The sequence below is a fragment of the Salminus brasiliensis genome, chromosome 2 (genome assembly GCF_030463535.1).
Source record: "Salminus brasiliensis chromosome 2, fSalBra1.hap2, whole genome shotgun sequence".
NCBI lineage: Eukaryota > Metazoa > Chordata > Actinopteri > Characiformes > Bryconidae > Salminus > Salminus brasiliensis.
Window position 1 is genome coordinate 43,800,024 of NC_132879.1, and position 17,976 is coordinate 43,817,999.

Below are 17,976 nucleotides of genomic sequence, written 5' to 3' on the forward strand. Positions count from 1 at the left end.
GGCAGTGGGCCGCAAGGCATATTCAGCAAAATATTAAGTGTTACTTTAACTTACTTAAGCCTACAACCTACAATTGCTTTGGTTTGCTGAACCAGTGAACAGGTTTGTAGGCTTGAAGTGTTTTCCCGCTTTATTTGGTAAAAAAGGGAAAAATCCAAGCACCACAACAAACATGTCTGGGGTGGGAGCAAAAAATGAAATACAGGTAGAAGTCCTGTGTTCTGGACTAGTGTGTATTTCTATGCAATTTAACATGGAGCAACGGCAGAGATGGATTTGTTCATAGCTGTAATAATTATCTATGCAATATACCAGGATAAACCACTGTTTAACTTAAACACCTGATAGTTGGGTTGGGTTGAGGTCAGATCACATTCTCATCACAAACAAACCATTTAAGAGTTTGTTTGGGACTGGGCCGAGAGCACCTTTTCTCAAGGGCCTCTGTGCGGTTGTTTTGGTCCGCATCCAAGTGCGATCACTGTATTCACACCTTCCCAAACGAATCACGCCAAGGGTCTAAAAAGTGTTGAGAATTCACCTAAATATGAGTGATTTTCCACCGAAGGTGCCACATTCATACATATCTGGCCATAAATATCCGGACATTAAAAGCATTCTGATCTATAGTTGAATATTCATGTTTTGATCTTAAACCCGACTGTCTTCCTACTGTCATTCCAATACTTTTGCATTCACAAACACAAACACACACATACACTGACACACATATACATGTATGTGCTATATTTCACATACATGTACTTATTTGCTATAATCAAAAAAGAGCACTCTTGTTAAAAAGATCTATTTTACACACACACACACACACACACACACACACACACACACACACACACACACACAGGCAGAGGGAGGCAGGGTGGATCAGAGGGGAGTCCAGATGGACAGAGAGAGTCTCAGTGTCCCCACACCCTCACGTGTCATATGTTATCCCATCTGCACCATCACCACACGGCCCCAAACCCTTGGGAAAAAGCGTGCACACACACACTCACACAGACACACACACACACATACACACTATCCATATATACATTTCATGTATACACCTATATAACATGTATACATCATTTGTTCACATATGTACACACATCTACACAAATACACATACACACTTGCTCTCTCTTTCTGTCTCTCTTTGCACTTCTGCTTCGACACAAACACTGCAGCTGTGTCACACAGCCATTGTGTCCGAGCAGAACTGTGCAGGACGTGACTTTTATAACCTCTTTCTCTCTTTCTCTCTCTCTCTCTCTTTATCTATCTGTCTGTCTGTCCCCGTAGCTCCCACACTCTCGGTCTCCCTCTCCGAGATGATTTGCTGTAGTACTTAAAGAACTTCAGTGAGGACGTCACCTCTGCCCTTCACTCGCAGCTCTCGGCCTATTTAACACCCCGCTAAAGCACTCGCAGCCACCGCGCTCTATTAAATATGCTCTTTGATATGGGAACCCACTCAGTGAATATACAAAATACAATTTAGAGGTTAATTCATTTTCAACGATTCAATTATTGATGAGGGCTCTCGACGTGTTCCATTCCGGTTATCCGGCGCATGAAATAAGCACCATTAGGAAGCAAACGAATGCAGAAAAACTGCTGTTTCGAATTCAGCATTCATATCGTTATGTGCAGCACTGCTATAGGAGAAAAGAGAGGTTAAGCATTTAGGATGCCACAGGACCTTGTAACAAGCATGAAAGCCCATGCAAACACTGGCACTGGGATTATAATCCGTGCCCGCCGCTAATCCGCCATGTCCTGTGTAAATGGGAAGCAAAAAGTCGGTAATGAAATGTCACTTCCAGTTCGGCTGTACAGCACCTCAGACCGCATTTCAATCTGATTACATGTCTCCATCCCTGCACTGATCTCTCAGTCTCTCAGCCTCTCCTGCTATCTTGTGGTTTTGTATTTTTGTAAATCCAAGCCCTGTGTCACACTAACCCAAAGGAGCAATGTCTTTTCTGTCCGTTGTCTCAAGAAATATGTAGCAGATCTCAATCTGTTCTCTTAACCCCCACCAACACCCCCCCCCCTCCTCCATATCCACATAACTGTCTGGAGTTCTGGAGACAGATGAGAAAAGCATGTTTTTTTCTACTCTAATAGACAGCAGAAAGACTTCTGAGTTGTAGAGAAGAGTTCGAGTAGAGTTCTCATGCTTTTCTGATGTGAATCTTATTCAGGTGAGATCAGTCTGACCAAAAGAGCTAAGTCACCTGTGAGACATTAAGTTAATTAGAGTGAGAAAAGCCAAGGGTTGTTTCTCAGGAGCCGATTTCAAGAACCAGGGTACTCACTCCCTCTCATTTCAAACAGGAATGAAACCTGTGTCTAGGAGAACTGAAAAAGATTGAAAGAGGATCTCAATTAAAATATTTCTTTTTCATCTGGGAAGCGTTATGTACAGCATTGTGCAAACGTCAGGGACCACCCTTCTTTTATTTCATATCCAGTCATGGATATTCCATTTTTCAGAAATGTCTAAGGAGATCACAGGTACGCTACTCTACTCATATAAGTAAGAAGAAAGTTTTCACAAAGAACAATTAAAAGACAAAGAAAGAAAGGGAGAAAATGGGAAACCTAATGACAGTGCAAGATCTGGTAGACCCCCAAAAAACTGCTCCCATCAGAGAAACAGCACTTAAAGCTTCACTTTTTAGCCTCGCCTCAGAACTGAAAGCATCCACAGGTGCAAACCAATGATATGGGTCTAAAAGGATGTGGAGCTGTTCTAAAGCTCATACTGAGATGTTGAAATGTTTACAGATCTGCTGGATCTGCTGGACCTCACTGCATCCTATTAGTTTAAGTGGAGAGCTCTGTTGGACTAGCAGGCGAAACGTGACCACGGCATGCACAGGAAAAGTTCATCAGATATCCACTTAATGCAAATAAGTCCACATTGCATTTAGGCAGTCAGGCGAGGGTAGATTACTTTTCAAAAATGTCAACACATTCAAGTTAAAGGACATAATAATGGAAATATCTGGTTTTACACAGAATTGCAGAGATTGGAGACTTAGCGAGAGTCGACTAGACGCCTTTTTTATGGTTTAACTTGAGGGTTGCTTGTTAAGGTGACAATAATAATTATAAAAAATATATATAAATATATATAAATGTAGCATTTGTGTATGCCAGATACACAAAGATAACACATTATTAATGCAAATAAATTCGGACAAAAATTTAAGCAGAAAAGCAATAGAAATGGCCTCCAGTGGCAAACAGAGATCTGGCACAGCAAAAATATGGTGTCAAAAAGTGCAACTGGACTGCTAAACTGAATTTTGGATGTGTAGAAAAATCTTGCTGCTGATTTCTCTGAAAAATTGAAAATGAGTAAAAATGGAAAGGTGGAAATTGTAATAACGGTAAAAGCAGAAGGCTAAAAATGACCAGCCTGTTCTTAATGGCCGCAAATTAAATAAATTAAGAGTGGGTCTCTGACTTTTGTAATACCATGGCCATGGGTCATTTCCACCTAGCCCAAATAGCTGTTGCATAAATTCTACCTGGCAATGGTTAGCTGCATAATGATCAACTGCATGTAGGCTAATGATTCCCAGCTAATAAAACACACTGGGCTGAGTTGCACTGCGCTGCAAACAACGCATCCGAGATGAAAGGGGAAAGAAAAGGATTTGGGAGGATAGTACAAGGAATCACTCCTGAGTATTCTTTTAAATCATCAGCAGTTGTGTAACAATTCCTCCTGCTAATGGGAGTGTTTTGTTGGGTTTAATGGGCCTAATTGGCCAGGGCCCAGCAACGCTAGTGAAGGTGGAGAATAATAGAGATACCTGTTCTCCTCCTCTCCCTCTGTTCAGCTTGAGGAGAAGAAAGCCCCTGAGGAACAGACATTACCTTACCTCACATGAGGGAAAGAGAGAGAGAGGAGTTTTTTTTTCACCTGAATAAAAGCAGGTAATGTTTATGCATGATGCACGCTTTTTTAAAATCAAGCATCTGTGGGGTTTACTTTGAATCACAGCCTGACTGATATACCGTTTGGCCGATTAAAAGGTTCCAGACATTTATGAGCATCATCGAAAATCCTGCCAACTCAAATATTCAATAAAGTAAACACACTCAGGAATGCGATAATGTTTGCAACAACTAAAACATACTTCAGTGAAACACCAGCTTTAATGTTAGAGTTAGAGACTGTATCCTTGCTTTGGGAATTTTAAAGCCAATGCACCTTTATGCTTATGATTTAATGCAATGATTGCTGACTGCTCATTCTACTGTACTTCATTCTACACAACCAAAGCTGCTAAACTGCAATACAAAAAAATCATATTTAAAAACTAAAATATGCAAAATACTGTCAATATTACTAATAAGCATGTATTTGTATATGTGGTCAATTTCTAATTCAGTGTTAGTATGAACTCAGCCCATTACATCAACTGGACTTTGCTGGACTTTTTAAACACCTCAGCGTCACTGCTGGACAAAGAATAGTCCACCAAACAGAAATGACCAGCCAACAGCTGATACATAACATTATATAGATTCCATGACCCTTTGTCCCTATTTTGTCTGAGTTGCACCATGTCTGTGTGCCAAGTGTGGACAAAAGGGGTATAAAGTCCCCCAGTATTGAGCTGTGGAACAGTGGAAGCGTGTTGTCTGGAATGATGGTGCTCCATCAAGTACTTTTGAGATGAGTTGGGGAGTTAGGGATGAGGTGGGGTGGTGTTCATCCAACATCCTGACCCTGACCATGCTCTTGTCACTGAACGCAATCACATCCTTACAGCAATGCTCAATGAATTAGCAGGTGTGCCAATACTTTTATCTCTATATTCCACATTTATAATATCAATCAGTAGAAGTAAACCACTTAACTCCCCAACCAATCAGCACAGTAACATCATCATCAGCACAGTAACATCATCAGTAACACTGATGCTAGTGGCCTACTGATAAAAACTTTTAAGTAATTTCTCCCATTATCTTCAGCCACATAGTTCCATTCAGTCATGTTCATGGTATAATTGCAGTAACAGAAAGTGCTTGGCTGCTCATAAACGGACTCTGGTAGTACCTGTAACTGGCAAAAAGCTTAACGGCTAACTATGCAATCTTTTTCCTAGATTGGATTTAACACTACTTAACGCAACTTAGTGAACTTACACATCTGAAACCCTTAACAGCCATTCAAGTAACATTCTTTCATATATAGCGGCACATAAAAAAGTGTCATACTTCTCTCAACAAGTAAATTATTCAATATATATATCAAGTCCAAAACATTCATCCATTCACCCTTGTGATTAAAGTAAAATTATGAATTCTGCTGTTCATTTTGACCAAAACTCTGTTTTAAGTTCAGCAGCACACAGGACGTATTTCCAATAATCTTTTAGGTTTGTTTAGATGTTTGAAAGCTTCTGACACTGAATTTTGTGGTATAGTAGAACAGTGCAACACCAACCCAGAAGCCTTTCTAGCAATCCTACAAGCAGTTCTCTCAAAAAGTCTTCTTGGTCTTTCAGACCTCAACTTGACCTCCAAAAGCCTTGTTAACTGCCATTTCTTAATTACATTACAAAATAAGGTAATGGTGACCTTCTTATAGCCATCTCCTGGGTATCAATCTTTTTAATTTTTGCTAGTAATTTTTAACTGCTTAGAGGAGTCCATGGCCCAAACCTTTTGCTGATAATGTCTTGGTGCCAGATGCCTCAGATAAGGTGCTGTGTGTGCCACCATAACAGCTTACTTTACAAGATCAATCTTTTGTCCTGTAAGTTACAAGGTGAATATGGCACAGATTCGTCTTGTTCCAGTGCATTGCACACTTGCATGCACATTGCTCCAAAGTCCAGTTATGACAATTGCATGTCCACTGTAGGGGTTTTCAACTCGTGCCACAGTATCCCACAGTTGCCATCAGTTTGTGGTTCAACCTTTCCTCAGATTACTGTTGGTAAGTACTCACTACTGCCAACCGGAAGCCCCTCTCAAGCTTTGCCATTTCAGAGACGCTCCAAACAGGTCATAGAGCTATTGCCAGAACGATTTGGTCTTTGTTAAAACTGCTCAGGTCTTTACACCTGCCCAATTAATCAATATAATATAGACACAATTTTGCAACCACATTCATCAAAAGACCAAAACCGCACTGCAAATATGTGAAAAGGTTATTCGGTGAAACCAATAGAACAGTTCGGCATGCTGCACCCTCTGCTCTACATTACCGTTGGGTGGTAGGGTAGTTACTGTCATTCGTAGTTTCTTTAGTACTGATATCTGGGACAAATTGTTATGTCATGCATCAATGTCTAAACATGACTTATAGATATGGTGAGATGTCAGGTTGTCAGTTGTTGATCTCTTAAATCATCATACGTTACACATGTTGTGTGAAACATACGCCACATTATGAACCTTTATTCACAACCAGTTCCAACAAAGGGAGAATGCGATGGGTATTTGATTTGGCAACTGGGACTGCTTCTTTTGACTCCTCCAGAAGGTCCTCTCACGCATTGTTTTGTCTCAACATAAATTGAATTGAGGCAACTACAAGCCCCGTCACCCAGCCCGCATCACATGGAGCAGGACTGCATGCGTGCTGGATATTGCCTGTTTATATGATAATGCAATTGCCATGCTGATGAGGGACCTCGGCCGCTGCCTGCCCTCTTATTACCGTGCATCACAAGATGCCCGCGCCGTCCCACAGAACATAACGGTATACAAGGAATGGCGTAATTCGTTCAAGAGGCTTGTCCCTCCGCATGAGCATCTACTCACAGAGAGGTCTGTGTTCATGCAACATGAGCAGTAATGACCGCATCCGTTCATGTACGCCAATTAGCTTGGAACAACAATGCCCAGGCGAGGTGAGGGGAAGCTGGGCTATGGCTGGAGAAGGGAAAGGGTTGGAGAAGCGTCGGTCTACGGGGACTTCTTGCAGGGAAAGACTGGGAATAGAGTGACGCTGGGCATATTGGGCCCGCTGCTCGACTGGGAATATAGGGGACTACTGCATGACAATCTGTCACCCCCCAGCCAGGGATGCTAATGACAGATGATGTGTTCCCGGAGCAGTCCACAGAGAGACAGAGAGGCAGGAAAAGATTCTGAGACAACAGACTCTGAGACCCAGCGTTAGAGGTATGCTAACATGCCTTAGCTGGCATTCCTATATTTTCATTTAGTTAGCACAACCCTAGTTAGCATCCCTCTAACAATCTTCAAATTACAGCACCAAGACCCAACAAGATGTGTCTTCTCCAGCCCCTTTTACAGCACAGAGCCCCAGCCATTTGAAGCCTGCTGGATTCTGGCATCGGTTCGAGGCTGAGCAGCACTCAGAGGAAAGGCATGCTGAAGGCCAAGACCCGTCTAAAAGCCCAACCTCCATCCCTCACGGCTCTGTATAATGCTGTGGACATTCTGCCTCCATTATTCCATATGTATTTACAACCCAGGGGCCCAGGGCATGTAAACAGGCACTATATTAGTGGGCACAAGGAGTCTGGACACACAAAAAGCACAGTGCCGATGAGTCGTACATCTCTTCTGTTCAAACACGGTGCTGGACGCATCTTCCATCATGGCTCTACTGTTAGCGGTTTTGGCCAGACAGCTGCTTGTAGTGTAAGTATTCTAACAGAGTAATGGGTATGCACATGTACACATAAACAGGCATAGAAAAGAAACGTATGCTAACCTAATCTACCTCACATTATTAAGGCCTCTTATAACTGCAAGTTAGCAGCTTAAAATGACTAATAGTAACACAAGTTGCAGTGTTGCTGTCATGTGCGCATTCTTTCTAAACAACTCTTGCAAGGTTGGACATGTTTTACAGAATGCTCAAAAAAAAAGTAAACATTCAACTTGTCATCTTGATTTTATGGACATAGCTTGAGGCTATACGCCTACTGCGCTTCTGTAAGTAGATATGGTAAATGCAATACCATGAAAAAGTATTTGCTCCTATATTTCCAAGTCAGGACATCGCAATCTAGGTCACACCACAATCCCTACTTCATTTCTTTAGAGCCATTTAGATGTGGACTACCTCTCATCCAGGCCTGAAGTCAGCAAGCCACCCAATTCAATCATACTATCACCGCCATGTTTGACTGTTGGCATGATGTTCATACTGCGGAATGCTGTGTTAGTTTTACATCAAATAAAACAAGGCCTTTTCCCCAAAAAAATCAACTTTTGTATTATCAGTCCATATAATGCCATTCCAAAAGGCTTAGGGGGCATGAAGGTGTTTTTTGACAAATGTAAAATGAGCCTTCATGTTCCGCAGCAGCTCATGGCAAATTCTCCAGCAACAGCCAAGCTACAGAAGCTAGCACTGTAGCTTTGTTAGCTTCGCTAACTTTTCTCATTCAGTGAAAAAGGCATTTCTGTCAGAGTTAATAAAAACCTTCACCCAACCAGGCAACAGCTGCTACGAAGGAACACATTTGTGGGCAAGGCAGAGATAGTCAGTCTGAGTTATAAAACACTGATGATGTAGGGTTTTTTTGTGTGTAAGAGACACAAACACTCCTAAATCACACTCACATCACGCACATCAAGGGCTGACATGCGCTTCAAAGACTGCATCCCTGTAGACATGAGTCAGGATGTTGCACAGTCAGCGAGGGTCGATAGGACCTCATCCAAAACAACTTTCCAGCTCTACAACTTCCCGTTAAATGGAATACTTCCTGCCAAAGCGGGTCGCCGTAGGTGCACTTTCTTTTAAGCACATGGAGGAAGGCAGGTCGGAGGTCGCACAAGTGTGTTTACACCAGAAGCCTACACTGTTATGCTATCCTGTTCTTCGAGCGCTCCTCCAACGCTTTTATGAGACGCAATCTTTCAATGTTTATAGTCCCACGGAGAAGAAACCTCCGGGGAATTTTTTTCGGTCATTTCCATGAGGAGATAGTTGTACTTGTCCACAGCTCCTGAGCAGTAAGGAGCTGATAAACATGGAAGAAGTGCGACCTATTGACCGAAACGTTCTGTCAAGACACAGCAGCCGATCATTTGCGTACTGGACAGAGAACATATAGCTACAGAAGGTTCAAAACAGTAGCTGAAATTTTATAATGCGATTTAATGTAGAAATATGCACATTTATTCTACGAACACTTTTTTGTACGTATCCCTCTAAAACACCTGCAAGCAGACACAGACGCGCACACACCACAAGCGTTTTCAGAGCTTCATGCTTGGCTATCTTTCCTGGACAGTGTCAGGAGCAAACCCATATGTCATACAATATGATGCCCTGTCAAGCGTGCACTTGAGTGTATTTGACAGAAAAACAATTTGATTTTCGGAGTGGGGCACTTTCCAGCTGACTGCATCGGCAGCTGAGTAGCTCGGCAGTGACCCGTGCGCTTGTGTGTGTATGGGTATATAGACGCGCGTGTGTGTGTGTGGTCAGGGTACAGGCTGGTCGCAGAGGGATGGTCAGGGGCGACTCTCTCAGCTGCTGTGCATTGTTGCTGTAGACACACAATGCACCCAACACAGCCCTCCAGCTGACCCACTGGCCTTTCTCCCCCCCCCCACACACATATATATATATATATATATATATATATATATATATATATATATATATATAGTACAATGTTTTTTTCAAAAGTCTTGATAACAGCTAGGAGAAGGGTCTCTCAAAACAGCTTCATGGCATGGACTCCACAAGATGTTGGAACCATTCGTTTGTGATTGCCAGTTTTTTAGAAGCAATTGATAATTTGAATGTTTTATTTTTAGATCTGGATACTGGGAAGATGTCTGAAGAACACCAGGCCCATTGTCATGTTAATAAAACATGTTTGAGATGACATGCTGTGACATTGCCCATTATCATGCTGGAAGTAGACATTAGAAGATGGATAAATTGTGGCACATAAAGGGATGCACATGGTCGGCAATACTCAAGTAGTCTGTGGCACTGTGGCAAGCAATGATCAACTAGTATTACCCAAAGTTTGTCCACACCACTGTTGACACAAATAAGGTTAGATGGATTTGTGTTGCTGGTGCCAAATTTAGATCCCACTGTCTTTGTCCCTCAGCAGAAACAGATTTATCAGACAAGGCTACCCTTTCCAGTCTCCAGCTGTCCAGTAAGGCTGTGCCCACTGCAGCCTCAGCTTTCTGTTCTAGGCTGATAGAAGTCGACCCTGATGTGATCTTCTGTAGTCGACCCTGACATGCAGCCCAGTCACCTCAAGGTTGGATGTGGTGTGCAGTGTGAGATGCTTTCCTGCTCATCACAGTTGTACAGAGTGGTTATCTGAGTTACTGTAGCTTTTGTGCATTTCTACATTATTCTATACTATACTGCACTGCTGCCACACGACTGGCTAATCCGATAACTGCATAAATGAGATGGTGGATGTTTTTCTAATAAAGTGTTCAATAAGTGTATACATACATAGGTGAGGGTCATGACTGGGAACTCAGCCCTTGCTATTTGACTGAAAAGCCATTGCTGGACCACAACTGTGCATTTCATTGGCTGACATTCATGTGTATCCATGGAAACTGCTTGCCCATGATGACCGCTATTAAAGGAGTCACGATGACAAAATGAACCTCAGTCATAATGCTGATTGGTTGAGGACTTTTTAAGGCATTGTATACAGCCACATAATAGATTTGTTTACCCACGATGTTCTGGCCCAGCAGGGTGGGGCTTCCTAGCAGAAAGTGATAAATAGGCAAAAAAATAGGCTCTGACCTACTAACAGGCCGACAGAGACGAGCACTTGTCTTCGGACGACAGACCCATTGGTGAACAGCTGAATCCTGAGAGCGGTTGGATGGAGAGAGAGAGGCAAAGAGGGATGGGTAGAGTGAGGAAGAGAGGAAGACAGGTTTCAGTGTCCTGAAATAAAAACAATGGCACAGTTGGCCAAAAGCAACACCCTTGTGTTTTTTAAAAGAGTGAGGATTCTACAGAAGAAGAGGGTATTGTCTGTGTGTGTTCACCTGCATGTAAAGAGCTTTGCTCTAATCTTTATGGTAATAGAGTCTGGCGGCCACTTGGCTGCAGGCAGAGCAGATCAGGCATTAATAGAAAGTAAATGTGTTTGTGGAGAAAAGGAAAGAGTCACTTGAAACGGGACTAATTTATTCCTTATTGAGTTGAGTGTGTGTGTGTGTGTGTGTGTGTGCATGTGTACAATAACAGTAGAGCTGGCAACCACTCACCAAATGCCACACACAAACATCAACATCTACTCTTCACCTCCATACAGGTACCTTCACCTGTCAATCTTGCTTTATATGCAGCGAACCCGCCAGACGTCAAACCTCAGCACGGCGCTCTGCTCTTCTCGCTTTCACACCCCTCTGTCTTATGTTCATATTCATAAAACGACACAAGCGTGCACACACTTGCGCGAACGCAGAGCTCCATATATTACTGTTTAAAAAGGTCAGTGTTTTCTCTGGCTAAGCGCCCCGTGCCTATTGATAATTTTATGCATAAACAAATGGCAAATTTGTGCCACATAAATATGTATTAGCAATTAATAATGTCCCTCGTCAACGGCAATGCCAGGTGCATGCAAAATTCGCCACGGCTGCGGCGCCGGGGCTGGTGCCTTTGTTTCCCCCGCTGGTCTCTCTCAGGTCCTCCACAATGGGCAAACAATGGGCACCAGTAGCTGGAGAAAGCCCCTGGCAGTGCGAGGACACCACCATCGCCCGAGCTGTGCCAACCTAATGCGGGCAGCGTCAGATGGGCGAGAGGGCAGCCGCACAAAGCGAGGTTTAAAGGGACATTTACGGGCTTTTAAAGAGTCTTATTTGAGGGTTGGCATGAGGAAAGCAGAAGCGGGGGACTGAGGAAAGGGAATAATTTGCCCGTGTGTGTGTGTTTATGTGTGTATGCGTGTGTGCGTTTGCAGGCATACGTTTACACAAACGCACACATACACCTGTTTAGTCATCGCAACACCTGGGAGCTGTGGATGCTGCTTTCACCTGAGGTCTCTACAATGGCACACACATGTACAGGGACAGAACTGTAGGGAGAAAATCCTCTATAATCATACTCCCATTATTACACACACACACACACACACACACACACACACACACACAGTCCCACATACACACATAGAGAGGGAAAGGGAGAACAAAAGAGACAGTCGCCCCATTGTCTCTATGATGTTTAACAGGAGCAGATAAACACAGTCAAAATGATAAAGTATCTAACATCATAACACACAGAGACTGTGAGTGTGTGTGTGTCTGTGTGTGTGTGTGTGTGTGTGGGAACGAGACAGAGGAGGAAAGGGGGCTTGTGTAAGCATTTGTATCAGAGGAGCTTATTTAGGGAGAGAAAAAAAGATATAGAGATAAAGAGAGCAAAAGAGAGCGAGAGAGAGAGAGCGAAAGAGAGAGAGAGAGAGAGAGAGAGAGATTAACAATGACCAGCCAGGAGCTGTGGTCCACACACACTCATCTCTCTAATCACCACACAGATAATACCAACAGAATGCGGCTCCGGTAATCATAATGCCACCGTACACATCTGCCTATTCATTTCAGCTCTAATACAATAATAGCATTGAAACATCTGTTAATGAGGCTCAGTGCAATCAAGAATGGGGGATTTGATACGGCATCTGTTCCCCAGAACCTGAATAAGCCGGTGTCTTCCCACAGAGCGCTAACCAGTGTTTGCTGACCCTGAAATCCATCCCATGCCCCCTCCCACCCCCCACACGCACACACATTCATATTACCATGTCAGGATGCAGTGATCAGATTCCCATCTTTTTTTTATTTTAGCTTGGTTTCGAAAGTAAGGCTAAGTTCACACTACAGGTGAAGTGACCAAACTAGTTTTGTTAGACAGTTTTCCATATTTCTTTTTCTTTTAGCCTTTTTTTTTCACCAAATTCAATGTTCACACTTCACACACATCTTTTTAATGTGACCTATATCTGACATTAGTCTTAACAGTGTTCATGCCCCTAAACTGATGCGCATGCGCAAAAGAGCAATGTTTCAATGCTTCATCTTTGCCAGCATCACAGGAGTTATCAACGAGTTCCAGTGGCTCAAAGCTAGGTGCTAGAACTCATTTGATTTACAGCAAAGCTTGTCTTTGGTTTGCATTCTTGGTTTACTCAGATTTCACTTTTAAGCTTTTTATTAACTTTTAATGTGGCATTCTGAAGAGCACCCTCAATGCTGTCATCTATTACTTCTTCTTCTTAGCACATTTATGAAGAGTGTTGCATGTCATTTGATTCGCATGAATTACAATCTGGCTATTCAGACAGAGTCCCATTCCGCGTATCGGATATGTATTGGATTTCAACACCAAATTGGATTTGAAAATGTCAGATTCAGTGTGTTTATTGCCGTTCACACTGCCACACAGGTAACACATCTGTGTTAGATATGACAAAAAAGATTGGATTTGGCCCACTTTTACCTAAATGGAAGTGGTATACTGAGGTAACAAAGTCAACAAAACACACATTTATTATTATTAATATTAGTACAGTTGTGGCTGAAAGTTTACAAGGGCATTAATGTCATGCCAATGTTGACCTTTTAATGACTTTCCTTATCAGAATTGTGTACAACATACATCCTCAAAAACAACACGGTCTGAAAGAATACACAAACTGTCACCCTCAGCTGAGAGTAAACTGGTTTGGATGGTCAAGAATAAGACCCAGCCATGAACTAGAACCTGCACGAACACCAGTGTGTGACTAAGTGATTTTTTACCATGAACTGTGAGGCTCCAATAAAGAGGCCCCTGCTCAAAGAGAGACACCTTTGAGGTCGACTAAAGTTTTAAAGAAAGCAAAGGCCTTCAGGAGAAACGTTTTATGGTCGATTTATGGATGAGATAAAGATGTTTGGAATGGGTACATTATACAAAGTGGATGGAATAATAAAGACTATCTTAGAATTGTTCAGCATAAATCATAAGCTATATATGGTTTATGCTGAATTTTAATTCTTTTATATGGTAGATATAAAATCACTTTATATAAAAAAATATTTTTTATATAAATCTTTACTGTGCATGTTTAAGGTGGGAGATACTTCAGGTTTCTGCAGATGAGGTTACACAAGGATGATAGATAAAGGGCTATAAATACCTGCAGGGTGGCATAGTCCAGTGAACGCCTCGCTCAATGTGTAGAAAATGTGTCACAAGGCAGATGCTAATGACTCGCAAAAAGGAGTAATTGCATTTGGATGTGTCAAAGGCCATAGTGTCAAAAACGTAGTTGAATTTGCAGATGTATCAAAGCATACATTCATAAGGGTCTACCAGCAGTGGCAAAATCACAGGCTACTGGATATTCTCGTCAGGATTGCGGCTGAAAGATGTAACTGACAGACAGGAGCAACTCTGGTAAATAGCAATTAACACGCCACTGTCCATGTCACAATGTGTCGCTAGTGTCATCCATGGTTATTACCACTATTAGGTAAGGTAGGTAGCTGGTAGCTGTGTAGTTGCTACTGCCTGTTATTTCTTTACTTCTATATTCTACAGAAGTTTTGACGACTCTTTCGAGCTCCAGTACCTTGTGTTTCATTTTTATGCTGAAAATGGACACACACACACACACACACATTTAACTGGCACTCGTCTTAGACAACCAAAGGCTAGACAGGTTGAAAAACTGTCCAGGCCCACAGGGTTCAATTACCTGGGTACCCCCTCCCACTTACCCCCACTTCTTTTTTCTGACTGGCTCCCATCCCCCCAGCCTCCTACATACTCACTGGTACACACTCGCTGAGGTGCTGCTTCCTGTCCCCAAGACTGGAGGTCTAGGAGGCTGGTAAAGTGGAGCTGGTGGGGGGGGTAGGGCGGTCAATGGTACAGCAACACAACTCTCATGAAAGGGCCATTGTTCACAGAGGTGGTCCCAAAGAGAGACCGGGGTGGGGTTGGGGGGGTTAGCGGGGGTGGCTAATCACAAGGCGGGCCGCAGCACGCAGTGGTAAATATTTATCTGGAGGGATGTAAACGGCCAGCCGGTGTAATTTAGCGACAGGCTGTTCCTTCCTGCGTGGTGATGATGTTTAGTCTCGAGGTGGGGAGAGGGGACTGAAGAGGGGGGTTAGAGAGAGACAGGGTCCTCTCCTCCAGATCAGAACCTGTCCACACCTCCACTCCGGACATAGATGCGACTGACCAGCCTGCTTAAAGAGTTGAAGAGTGCTTAAAACTACCAGTACAGGACAGCGAACAACTTGCAGCTGAATTTCTCTTAATAAATTCTCAATGTTGGTTTTGGAAACGTCCTGGTGTTCCTCAATAAAACGTCTCTAAGGCTACAGAGGATGGCCTGTGGGCTCTTTAACATTTACTCTGTTTTTTTTATGGTACTTTGTACTAATACACAGTTGAGGACAGCTTTTAAGCACTGGACAACAAGACATCTACAACATCAACGTATGTGAATACAGTACAATTTAAGCCCCTTGTACACTTCAGGCCAAACATTTAGAAGCTATTATAATTCTGAAAGATAGCAAACAATTCTAAGTTAATTAACATCAAATGAAAGATTTTGGCTAAATGGTGGAAGGTTGATGCCTCTAAAGTCTTCGTTACCTTAAGAGTGATTAACTCAGACGTGTCAAATTAGGAAGTTGACAATACTTAAAACTTGGACAATGCGATGCTTTAAGGGTCAACAAAGGTCAACATTAATCCTATGTCAGCTTATTTCTAGCTGCTGATAAATCACTTGAACTCTAACAAATAACTAGATAGTTCGATTCCATGCTTTTGGCCTGAAGGTGAGGGTGTTTCCTCCTCCACCTGTCGAGCAGCAGCTAGTCTGATCTTCTCCAAGTGGGCGTTGACCTCTAGGACAGAGGTAAAACACTTCAACATGACTGTGGCATGACAGGCTTGACTAAAACCTGCTGTTTGTTCTGTCATTCAGCCGTTTCCCGCACATGTTTCACTTCCTCTCTCTGCCTACTAAATTACAGGCTCCATCCACACCTCCCCATTCAGCAATACCCCCTCTTTACACCCCTGTCTTCCTTACTTTCCCTTCCTTTTCCCCTTTTTTCCACCTTTGTGCTCCTTCCATGCTGTACACCCCCCGTTGCTTGCTAGAAGATTTAACAGTTTAAAGGTATTTAGACATGCCTTCTAATTAATTAGCACATCACTGTGGACATAGAGGTCAATCGTCCACAGAGGTTCTGTATAGAGTCACTGCTTGGAGACTAGGATACTCTGGAGCCGTCACAGATGAGCCTAAGAGCCTAAGGATCTGTGAAGCAGTGGAAGTGTTGTCTGCAAAGAGGAAGCTCCAGCCAATAAATCCTTTAAGAAGAAGTTTCTCAAGGGTTCTTTAGTAAAGCCAATGCTCAATAGATTCATGCCCTCGTACATAACCTTATGAAAGCATGAAAGGTTCTTTGCAGGGTTCTTCATATGCAAGGACAACCTCTTGTACATGGTTCTATATATAGCACCAAAATGGGTAATACTATTTAGAAGCCTTGAAGCACAGGTGTACATTCAGAGTGGCAATTGAGGCATTTGTGATCCAGGACAAATCATCCAACATCAGTAACTAACCTCACTAATACTCTTTTGGCAATCAAATCCTCAAAGTATTTTTTCAACATCTAGTGTAAAGCCTTTCGAGAACGATAGAGGCTGTTACCGCAGCAAAGTAGGGGGCAAGCTCTCTATTAATCCTCTTGATTTTAAAAGAATGAGCAGGTGTCTACAAACTTTTGGACATTTCTTTCCTTTTGGCAAACTGCTAATCTGATTCGGCCGATGCTGATTGGTCATCAGTTTTCTATGTGATGTGACAAATCAATGTCGATCCACAGGGTTAATATATAAAAATATTGGGCTTGGATGGCAAAACGTCAACAAGCCGTCACGTAAATCATGCAGATTTCAGGTGGGAAATTAGTTGGTAATTAGATGCAAAGACAGGTTTTTGCAACAGTTTTAGTAAAATCTGGTGTAATTATTCATGTATTTTCAATGTCATTTGTCATTCTCTACACTTGATCTCCCCCACCCCCCCTTTATTGTTCCTGCTAGATCAGCTTTACGTGAGGAATTCACGTACACATGCACTTGCAAACATAGGGAGGCACACGCATGCACACATAAACAGTCATGTACACACACACACACACACACACACATATATGCACACACACACACAAACAAAGGTCTGGCGGGGGCAATGAGAACATCAGAAACTCGTGAAAACAACAAGGCCAAACACAAACACAAACACGGTTGGTATGCACTTCTCCTCGGAACACTGTACAATGCTGCTGTTTGGGCCAGAGCTGGGCAGCAGATGTTGCTGCTAATGTCTTAATAAGATAAAAGCTTCCAAATGACTCACTTTGGGGGGGAAAGAGGGAGAAAAATCATTCAAATTGACATGAAAAATAAAGACCAAGCCTGACCTCCATTCGACTCAATTTAAAAAATATATTTCTCTATTTCTCTTTTCCTCTCTTTCTATCACACACACCCCAACTGCTCCAGCTTAAACAATGCTAACTCTTGGCCAGAAGTCTCATCCTCTGAGCTCTCTCTCTCACTATGTCTTTCTCTACATTTCATTTCAAACCAGTAAGCTCAAAGCTGTGGGCTACACAGTCTGACCTTTACCTGTGAACCCGGGTTGAGCGATTCTAAATTAAATCTTTTAAATAACCTAACAAGTGGAAAACAGCACATTCTGTGGTCTCGTTCAAAGAATCCAAACATTTTTGTAGCAGTGTTTCTGAATATCTCTCCATCCACACAAGACAAGAAAAGCAGCCCTCGCATGAGCATGCCGGCACAGCAGATGGCGCCGACACCTCTCAAAATTTGATCAATTTAATTCAAGCAAGTAAGCCTAACAGCCAAAATAGACCTAAATGCAACACAAAGCTTAAGCACATTTA

At 42.6% G+C, this 17,976-nt stretch overlaps 1 protein-coding gene across 3 annotated transcripts in view; it reads right to left on the bottom strand.

The window, feature by feature from the left end:
* The window catches only part of sox5 (SRY-box transcription factor 5), a 262,222-nt gene that overhangs the window by 210,521 nt on the left and 33,725 nt on the right, over positions 1-17,976 (bottom strand). For all 3 annotated transcript variants that reach the window (XM_072672872.1, XM_072672870.1, XM_072672871.1), the window contains exon 2: positions 10,766-10,833. The gene's annotated coding sequence lies outside the window, so the exon portion shown is untranslated. The remainder of the gene's footprint in view (positions 1-10,765; positions 10,834-17,976) is intronic.